At 42.3% G+C, this 10402-nt stretch overlaps 1 protein-coding gene across 4 annotated transcripts in view; it reads left to right on the top strand.

Moving 5' to 3' along the window:
* The window catches only part of LOC147014258 (receptor tyrosine-protein kinase erbB-4-like), a 504201-nt gene that overhangs the window by 236963 nt on the left and 256836 nt on the right, over positions 1-10402 (top strand). The window lies entirely within an intron of this gene.

The raw sequence follows: 10402 nt of genomic DNA, 5'->3' as shown, positions 1-10402 counted from the left end.
TGTCACCATACCATCACCAATGGTATATGAGTTGTCTTACAGTTGTTCATTATCTTTACTTTTGAAAAACTCATTAATGAATTCCATCTTTGCTTGATCACTTTCCAACTCACCAAATCACCCCCACCTATGCCCCGAGGATTGTGTTTTCCTTTTGGTACAATAGCCGGCTCTCACACATATGTGTCCAGGCCACGCGCGACTTCATCCTTCACCCCACAGTCATCATGAATGTTCGCTTACGCGTAAGTCGTCACATTTCTAAGTCGTCACTTTTTTCTTGGTCCCGATGGTGACGACTTATGCCGAGTCTACTGTATATATCTATATATATATATATATATATATATATATATATATATATATATATATATATATATATATATATATATGTATGTATATCTATTTGTATGTATGCATATACATACATATATATATATATATATATATATATATATATATATATGTGTGTGTGTGTGTGAGCCTGGTGTTGGCGCAGTGGTTAGGGCAGCGGCTTGGGATCCAAAAGGTCCTGAGTTCAAGCCCCGTTGGGCCACTGAATTGATACACCAGGGGGTTGGCTCAGCCTGTCATGCTTCCGAGGTTGGCGAAGTGAGTACCAGTATACTGGGCCGGTGTATACCCCGGTTAAAGTAGGTGTACCATATCTCTGTGTCGTAAGAGGCGACCAGGGTTGCGTCAGGAAGGGCATCCGGCGTAAAACATGTGCCAAATCACTATGCGGATCACACGGATGATCCGCTGTGGCGACCCCTAACGGGAGCAGCCGAAAGAAGAAGAAGAAGATATGTATGTGTGTATATGTATAAATATATGTTTGTATATCTATATGTATGTGTGTAGATATATATATATATATATATATATATATATATATATATATATATATATATATATATATATCTTCTTCCTCTTTCGGCTTGCTCCCGTTAGGGGTCGCCACAGCGGATCAACCGTCTCCATTTCGCTCTATCCTCCACATCTTCCATTGACACTCCAACCACCCGCATGTCCGCCTTCACCGTATCCATGAACCTCTTCTTTGGCCTTCCTCTTCTCCTCCTGCCTGGCGGCTCCATCTTCAACATCCTTCTCCCGATATACTCTGCTTCCCTCCTGTGCACATGTCCAAACCATATCAATCTCACCTCTCTCACTTTGTCTCCAAACCGTCCTACCTGCGCTGTCCCTCCAATATACTCATTTCTTATCCTATCCAACCTCGTCACTCCCAACGAGAATCGCAGCATCTTTAACTCTGCCACCTCCAGCTCCGCTTCCTGTCTTTTTGTTAGTGCCACCGCATTCCAAACCATACAACATAGCTGGTCTCACTGCCGTCTTATATACTTTCCCCTTCATTCTTGCAGCTACCCTTCTGTCACACATCACTCCTGCAACTCTTCTCCACCCACTCTATCCTGCCTGCACTCTCTTTTTCACTTCTCTCCCACACTCTCCGTTACTTTGGACAGTTGATCCCAAGTATTTAAACCCATCCACCTTCCCCACCTCAACTCCTTGCAACCGCACCATACCACCACCCTCCCTCTCATTTACGCACATGTACTCCGTCTTACTCCGACTGACTATCATTCCCATTCTCTCCAGTGCGTACCTCCACCGCACGAGGCTCGCCTCAGCCTGCTCCCTATTCTCCCTACAGATCATGATGTCATCCGCGAACATCATAGTCCATGGGGACTCCAGTCTGATCTCGTCCGTCAACCTGTCCATCACCATTGCAAACAGGAAAGGGCTCAGAGTCGATCCTTGGTGCAATCCCACTTTTACCTTAAACCGGTCCATCATTCCTACCGCACACCTCACTGCTGTCACACTGTCCTCATACATATCCTGCACGATCCTCACATACTTCTCCACCACTCCCGACTTCCTCATACAATGCCACAACTCCTCTCTTGGCACCCTATCATAAGCTTTCTATAAATCCACAAACACACAATGTAACTCCTTCTGGCCTTCCCTATACTTCTCCATCAACATTCTCAAAGCAAACATCGCATCAGTGGTGCTCTTTCCTGGCATAAACCCATATTGCTGCTCACAGATCGTCACCTCTCCTCTCAACCGAGCTTCCACTACTCTTTCCCACAACTTCATGGTGTGGCTTAACAACTTTATCCCTCTATAATTTCCACAGCTCTGCACATCACCCTTATTCTTGAAAATCGGAACCAGTACACTTAATCTCCACTCCTCCGCATCCTCTCACTTTCCAAGACTTTATTAAACAATCTGGTTAACAACCCCACTGCCATCTCTCCTAAGCACTTCCATGCCTCCACTGGTATACCATCTGGGCCAACCGCCTTTCCACTTTTCATCTTCTCAGAGCAGTCCTCACTTCATCCTTACTGATCCACCCCACTTCCACATTCACTATCTCCACCTCTTCCAACGTTCTCTCTCTCATTTTCTTCATTCATCAGCTCCTCAAAGTACTCCATCCACCTTCTCAACACACTCTCCTCGCTCGTCAGCACATTCCCATTTGCGTCCTTTATCACCCGAACCTGCAGCACATCCTTCCCAGCTCGGTCCCTCTGTCTTGCCAATCGGTATAAATCCTTTTCCCCTTCTTTTGTATCCAACTTCTCATACAGCTCGTCATATGCCTTTTCCTTGGCCTTTTCCATCTCTCTTTTTTGCCTTTCGCCGCCACTCCTTGTACTCCTGCCTACTTTCTTAATCTCTCTGACGATCCCACTTCTTTTTCGCCAACCCCTTCTTCCTTATACTTTCCTGTACTTCCTCATTCCACCACCAAGTCTCCTTATCTTCCTTCCTCTCTCCAGATGTCACACCAAGTACCTTCCGAGCTATCTCCCTCACAACTTCTGCTGTCGTTGCCCAATCATCCCACCCATCTTTACCACCATCCAATGCCTGTCTCACCTCCTCCTTAAATTTCACGCAACAGTCTTCCTCCTTCAGCTTCCACCATGTGGTCCTTAGTTCAGCCCTCACTCTCTTCCTCAACCTCACCTCTAAAGTCATCCTACAGACCACCAATCGATGCTGTCGAGCTACACTCTCCCCTGCCACCACCTTACAGTCACTAATCTCTTTCAGGTTACATCTCCTGCTTAAGATGTAATCCACCTGTGTGCACTTTCCTCCACTCTTGTATGTCACCCTGTGTTCCTCCTTCTTGAAATATGTATTTACCACTGCCATTTCCATTCTTTTTGCAAACTCTACCACCATTTGCCCTTCCACATTTCTCTTGTTGAGACCATACCCAACCATCACCTCCTCATCCTCTTTATTCCCTTCCCCAACATGCCCATTGAAATCTGCTCCAATCACCACTCTTTCATCCTTGGATACACTCTCCACCCACTTCATCTAACTCACTCCAGAAATCTTCTTTATACTCCATCTCACACCCCATATGTGTGGCATATGCACTGATGACATTCATCATCACCCCTTCAATTTCCAACTTCACACTCATCACTCGGTCAGACACACTCCTCACCTCCAATACCCTCTTGACATGATCTTCCTTCAGGATTACCCCGACACCATTTCTCCTCCCATCCACACCATGGTAGAACAGTTTGAAACCACCTCCAATGCTCCTAGCCTTACTCCCCATCCACTTGGTCTCTTGTACACACAGTATGTCCACCTTTCTTCTCTCCATCATATCAGCCAACTCTCGCCCTTTGCCAGTCATCGTCCCAACATTCAGAGTTCCAACTCTCACCTCCACACTTCTACCCTTCCCCCTCTCCCACTGCCTCCGGACTCGCCTTCCCCGTCTCCTTCTCCTCCTTCACCCAGCAGTCGCACAATTTCCACTGGTACCCTGCTGACCACCGGTACCGGTGGCGGTCGTTGGTAACCCGGGCCTCGACCTATCCGGTATGGAAATTCGTTTTGTTGGCCGCATAATGATTTGGCATCGGTTTTTACGCCGGATGCCCTTCCTGACGCAACCCTGGTCGCCTCTTACGACACACAGAGATATGGTGCACCTATTCTAACCGGGGAATATATATATATATATATATATATATATATATATATATATATATATATATATATATATATATGTATATCTACATGTATGTATGTTCGTCTTCCAGCTGCTCCCGTTCGAGGTCGCCACAGCGGATCATCTGTTATGATCCGCATACTGATTTGGCACAGGTTTTACGTCGAATGCCCTTCCTGACGCAACCCTGGCTGCCTCTTACGACACAGGGATAAGAATTGGGTTTCGCCATGATTCTGGGCTGCCCTACACCCTCTCATAGCACGCCCACCGCAGAGCACCCGTCCTCAAGCGATCCTCCAACCCAAGCCTCCGAGTAGCCGGATTACAGGCGCACGCCACTACGCCCGGTTCTATCTACGTGTGTGTGTGTGTGTGTGTGTGTGTGTGTGTGTGTGTGTGTGTGTGTGTGTGTGTGTGTGTGTGTGTGTGTGTGTGTGTGTGTGTGTGTGTGTGTGTGTGTGTGTGTGTATATATATATATGTGTAAATATATATATATATATATATATATATATATATATGTGTGTTTTTTTAATATGTATATATATATATATATATATATATATATATATGTACAGAATACTCTCGTGCCCCCCGCCCTCACCCCCTCCCCCTCTCCAGGTTTCTGCAGGGTGCACCATCAACCCCCTTCTCGTGAAACTCCCAAAAATCTGGGATCACTGCTCACTTCCACTCAATCATTCCTCTTTTTTCCACCTTATAGAATCAACTTCCACATTCTGTTTAATCTTATCCTTCTCTCCAGGTCTTCAAGACAGCTACACACCACCATCTCGGATCATCCTTCCATCCAAAACCGTGATCTTTTATGCACCCGTTAACTCCCCGCCCCAACCCCTCCCCCTACACCAAGCCCAGTTCTTTCTGGATTTATAGTTTTTCCTTCCTGAGAGTTTGCTGATGTATCCATCTTCTCTACCCCATGCATCCTCCCCTACCCCTCACACACATTGTTTGTCCAAGTCTCCTATTTTGTCCTTCAACTCTGCTGTTGGTGTTTTCCCCTCTCTCCACTGTTCTTTCCGTTCTGTGTTCTTGCTCTTCCACGAGCCTTGAATTTGTATACAAACGCACATGTGCGCGCGCGCGCACACACACACACACACACACACACACACACACACACACACACACACACACACACACACACACACACACACACACACACACACACACACACACACACACACACACACAATTGGTTAAAGTATTATATCAACTATATTTCCATCATGTGAAGAGGATTATCATGTAGGTTGAATACGTTTCCATAATAGATAAGTGATTACAATACAGGTACTATATGTGTACAGACTTTTATATTTAATTCCCAATTAGCCAGTGTGTTTGTCATGCTGGACCTGCGAGGTGCTGGCAGATGTGCATCCCTGACAGGTGGTTACACCCTTTCCGCAGCACCACTAGCACCTTCTTCCTTACTATTTCCTATACTCATCTCAAGCCTATCTTTACTCTTGCTCTCACATATATTCTCTCAAAGATTCACACTTTCTCTCATCCTTCTCTATTATTCACAACATTATTTACATCTCTGCATGTGCAATCTTCATTTCCATCCACCATCTTGCTTTTTGATTACAAGGATATATACACCAATAAATGTGAAATAAATGCAGTAAAAATGCACAAAACTGATGATTACGAGATGTGGTGATGATCAGAATTTTGTTTTTGCATTCTCATTGAGTTGTAAAAAAAACATTACAGACATCTTACAGTTACAACATATGAAAATGTCGGGAGATATCTCCTAATTCGATTTCTATCTGATTTACAATAGCCCACAATGAGCAGAAATATTAAATTTGCAAGGATAATTTTTTTTGAAGAACCTGATATCACAAGCAGACTTATTTTTATTTATTATTATTAGTGCACAGATTACAGTGATTGAGCCTCAGGGAGACCAAGGCCACTGTGACGACGACGACAACTACGACTACTACTTTGAGTGAAATGAAGAACCAGTCTTGATCATGAAGGCTGGGGTCATTCTGCTTCAGCAGACATGTAGAACAATGGATGGAATCAACAGAACGTTGATTGTGGTGTGTATGCTAACCGTCATGGGAAGCAATGAGAATCTCATGTTATGGGCGTTAACCCTTCGTCGGTCCAAAAGAAAAGGTTCTTTTGCTCCGCTGAAGGGTTAACGCCCCAAAAGGTCAGCTTCTCCTTGCCTCCCATGGTGGTTAGCAACACATACATACAGACGTACATTCATATATGTATATATACACAGACATACAGATATATATATATATATATATATATATATATATATATATATATATATATATATACATATATATATATATATATATATATATATACATATATATATATATATATATATATATATATATATATATATATATATATATATATATATATATATATATATATTTACATTTTTATATATATTTAAACGTTTTTAAATATATATAAATTTTTTTGGGTTTTTTTATATATTTAAACGTTTTATATATATTACATTATTTAAATTTATATATTTTTTATATATATATTTACATTTTATGTATATTTTTATATATATTTAAACATATATATATATATATATATATATATACATATATATATATATATATACATATATATATATATATATATATATATATATATATATATACATATATATATATATATATATATATATATATATATATATATATATATATATATATATATATATATACATGTGTGTGTTAGCATACCTCGATCAACGTTCTGTTGATTCCATCCATTGTTCTGCTGCTTCCACTTCTTTAATGACCCAAATTATTCTCACCTTCTCGTGGGTCGGCTGGGGAACGTTTCTGGGCCAGCACTTTCACGAACTTGCTGGCTAGGCTAAATGTTTGATCGGAGGTGATTTGGGCAGGGATTTGTAATTTGTTCAGGGTACCAGCGATAACTTGCTTCTTCAAGAAAATCAACGTGGGATTTTTAACGTCCATCGTGCCACCATTGCTGACAAGTGGGTCCTCTGGCTAACGTCCTGATGGATGGGTTCGGCATTGATGCCTCTCCCTGGATGCGAAACACCGGGGTGAGAGCATATGCCTCGGTCGAGATTCCAACCCAAGCTAGACACTCAAAGGCTAGTGTGCATACCTCTCTATCCTCAGCCATAATTTAAGGAATTAAACAAATATTTGTCTTGGAAGAGCATGGTAAAATATATAAATGGTCAAAGTCAATTTGTTTTTGTGAAGTTATGTAATCAGACCTTTTTATTTTCACGGTTTTTTTATTTTATTTCTGTTATCTTTTTATTTACCTTTTTAATATTTCTTAGCACAGTGCACTATTGTTTAATTTATAGATTGTTTTTTGCTTTTAATAAGGTTTTTGAGCCGAAAATGTCTTCTCTGGCTTCCAGTTAGTGTCAGACAAGACAGTGAATGGCAGTGGACTGTGTCTTCAAACACTAACTGGAAGCCACATAGGCAAGGAAGGACCTACATCTGTCCTTCATGCTCATGAGGGAGGTTATGGGGGATGGGGAATTTGTGACCCCCTCTGCTCTCCCCATATAAGCCTGAGAGTATTGTTTAAAATATTTTAAAAAACGATCTTAGTGTTTTATTTGCCAGTAAAGTTGTTTGTGGTTTGATGGTTAATATGGTCCTTTTCAATCGCACATGATCTTTGTCCGAATGGTCCTCTCTGTTTTGGCTCATTCTACTCGATGTATTGCAGCCATTTTTAAAATCTCTATTGAAGACTGTGACTTTGAAACAGCAATACCCAAGACTAGTTTGATGTGAGCAATTTTGCAAATCCATTTGGCCAGCACACCCTGTAGTACACCTACAAATGAAGTCCCTCTTTCTGTCTCTCTCATTTACAAGAGGGTTTCGACGGATGGCACCAAAATACTTGAGATGATAATGTGTGGCTGATGTTAAAATGACCCCAGGAAACAGTGAGCCAAGTGATCTGGAATTACAAGTAGTGACGATGTGAACAATGATCCGTGAGGTGACGAAGAGCATGCAGTCCTGGGTCCTCACCGATCTCTCGCGTAACATAACAGATCGACCAGCAAAGCCATTTACGTGGCTGTCATTAGACGGCAATGGGAGAGAAGGTCGTTTGCCGCAATGCCACTCAAATACGAGCTCAGAAAAGGGAACGCTTTGTTAAGCATTAAGAAGCTGAAGCTTATGTGTGCTGAGAACAGGAGATCTGACAGTAAGAACAAAAAGTAACTCCAAAATTATTCCAACAATCGCTTCTGCACACTCAGTGTTATTCCCAGTAGTTGGTGGTGGTGGTGTGTGTGTGTGTGTGTGTGTGTGTGTGTGTGTGTGTGTGTGTGTGTGTGTGTGTGTGTGTGTGTGTGTGTGTGTGTGTGTGTGTGTGTGTGTGTGTGTGTGTGTGTGTGTTTGTTTGGACAGTTTTCTGTTTGAACCACATGACATGCCTTGTTGATTTTCATACTCCCTTTGCTGCAAGGAACGAGCAGACAGCTAATGACAGCATGGATAACAATCTGACTTGTGAACAACCTGAATAGCAATATCTGAGTCCATCATCATGCACTAGTAATGCTTTTCATGGTTTTCTCTTTATTCAATGAGTTTCTTGTCGATTACTTAAAACACACCAAGCCATCTTACTCACGCAGCTGAAATCAAGGCATTCAGGATTTCTGCCATAATTGCGTATGTTATAAATGTATGGACCCATTGCATGCATGATCACCTCTCCCTGCTTTATCAAATCCAGTAATATTCACTGTCCGATTTCCTTCATATTCATTTGGTTCCTCCCTTTGATCGGACAAACACGGTCAGCGTGATGTTTTTCTTTTGGTCGTTTTCTAGTCCTCTTGCGGTATCACCGGAGGGGACTATAGGTTTGCTCTCTTTGCATCTGTCTGTCTGTTCGTCCCACCTGTGGTTTTTCAGACCTTTTTTCCCCATATCCTTTAACGTATTCAAGTGAAACTTAATACCTGTCTTTATTATGATAGGTTACACAACAAGTCCAAGTTTCAGGGCGTTTTGACTTTTTCACAGAGTTATGTCCTTTTTTGACTTAGAAAATGTCACATCGGTAGGGGGACATATTGCAAAGCAATTTCTCACTCTTGTTTTTCCTCTTTTACTCTTTTACTCTACTTTATATGAAAATGTTAAAAATTGTACACAAGTATCTTTATGATGCATGTCCAGCAGGGTGGTACAGATTCGGTAGCACAGCTTGAAGTCGAGTCTTGGTTCCACAACTATAAACTGTTGGTTTGGTGTTTCGCAGTCATGGTGATGCATCAATAAGCGTGCCATCCCAGGGCTGGACTAAGCTGCGGACCAATTTGTTAACATGATCTGATGGATGGTGAAGATCCCCTTTCGATGAAGAGTAGACAGGGTGTCACCAACACTCTGAACAAATTTCAAATTCCTGCCCAAACTTACAGGGGCCACTGCATTAGCGGCACAGCTGCCACCCTCACAGAGAATCTTGCACAGCAGCAGGTGTAACTGCTAACTGATTCCCGGTCCAATATCCATAAAACGAACGAATGCATCGATTTGCTCTGCACTGCATCACTAGCGGGTAGATGGTTGAAGGTTTGGTAGGTAGTTTGGGGGGGAGGAGAAATTGTTAATGAAAGAAATGAAATTGAGAAAAAGGAAAGCAAGCAAGAAAGAAAGAACATAGCATGTGGGCGAGGCTAAATATTTAACCATTTTGCACATGTAATATGTAGATAAGCTCCTTAACCTGGGATGCATTGAATGAGAAATTTCACATCTCGGAGGCGTGTAAATAGAGTTGTCAATGTTTGATTAACATTCACAAACAGTACAAAACCAGCAGAGTTAATGCAAGGGAGTTCTACTTTGCAGGATACTCCATGGGGTTGAATATGAAAGGAAATGACAATAAACATGGGAGCTTGGTGAAGGAAGGCGTCGCGAATAGAGAGATGGAAGAGAGCTGCTGTAGACGTTTGTGGTTCTTTGGCATGCGGTGTTACAACTGGCCACTGCAGTGCTGTCATCATTGCGGTTTAACCCCCACTGCGTCTTCACTCCCCACACAGTGTTCAGATGGTCTGGCCTCCCCTCTGCTGCGACAGGCATTTGATAAAGATTTCGCTCAATTATTCATGGGTCCACACTTTCCCCACTGTCGACATCGTTTCGTCAATTGAGCTTGCCACCCCTCCACAACACCCAGCCCAAACTCTTGACCACCTGTTCTGTGGCGCCCTCTGCTGCAAGGCCACTCACATGTAAGTTAACATGCAAGTCCAGAGTAATTGAACATCCAT

This window comes from Eptatretus burgeri, chromosome 13 (assembly GCF_056783735.1).
Source record: "Eptatretus burgeri isolate ZD-2024b chromosome 13, Ebu_testis_v1, whole genome shotgun sequence".
Taxonomy (NCBI): Eukaryota; Metazoa; Chordata; class Myxini; order Myxiniformes; family Myxinidae; genus Eptatretus; species Eptatretus burgeri.
This window is presented reverse-complemented; position numbering and strand designations above follow the sequence as displayed.